Below are 812 nucleotides of genomic sequence, written 5' to 3'. Positions count from 1 at the left end.
ACATCAATTGCCCAGTCAATTAACATTACTGTGCTTTCTCAATCTAATGTTGAAAGACATTTTATAGGAAGATGTTAATGCTCTACCACCACATCCCACAGGGCACTTTACTTTCGTGTTTTAGAGTTTATTTTATTATTTATTTGGCTGCACTGGGTCCTTGTTGCCATGTCCAGGATATCTGTTGTGACCCGTGGGCTCTTAATTGTAGCATGTGAGCTCTAGTTCCCTGGCCAGGGATCAAACCTGCACCCCCTACATTGGGAGTGCAGAGTCTTAACCACTGGACCACCAGGGAAATCCCCACTTTTGTGTTTTAAAGCAGAATACTATTAAAGAAATAAAACAAAGTAGACATATATAAATTTGCCAGCCCTCCTTATCTTTTCTACCCATTTCTTCACTACAAAGATAGATGTGACTTCCAAGAGTGGGGAGTTGACAGGAGGAAGAAACCTTGTGAACAGAGCAGCTGTTCCTTATTATAAATCATTAAGGAAGAAAGCAGCCTATTAATTCAGAACAACTGCAGAAACCAATCATGGAGCATAAAATCCCATCTTTCTCTGTCTTTGCCAAATTAAGTCATTGTTCTAGACTCTCCATCCTAAACCAGGGTGATGTTATGGACCCTCCGATGGTTACCTTCAGAGAAAATTCTAAGTAGTTCAGTTCAGTGCAGTCACTCAGTCATGTCCGACTCTGCGACCCCATGGACTGCAGCACACCAGGCCTCCCTGTCCATCACCAACTCCCGGAGTTTACTCAAACCCATGTCTATTGAGTCAGTGATGCCATCCAACCACCTCATC

General features: G+C 42.7%; 1 non-coding gene across 1 annotated transcript; it reads right to left on the bottom strand.

Moving 5' to 3' along the window:
- Window positions 1-225: 225 nt before the first annotated feature.
- On the bottom strand, window positions 226-298 carry TRNAG-CCC (transfer RNA glycine (anticodon CCC)). The gene has a single exon. It is a non-coding gene; the product is annotated as a tRNA-Gly (tRNA).
- Between the last annotated feature and the right edge of the window lie 514 nt (window positions 299-812).

The sequence above is a fragment of the Bubalus kerabau genome, chromosome 15, assembly GCF_029407905.1.
Source record: "Bubalus kerabau isolate K-KA32 ecotype Philippines breed swamp buffalo chromosome 15, PCC_UOA_SB_1v2, whole genome shotgun sequence".
Classification (NCBI taxonomy): Eukaryota; Metazoa; Chordata; class Mammalia; order Artiodactyla; family Bovidae; genus Bubalus; species Bubalus kerabau.
The sequence above is the reverse complement of the archived record's forward strand: the minus strand, read 5'-3'. Positions and strand labels throughout refer to the sequence as shown.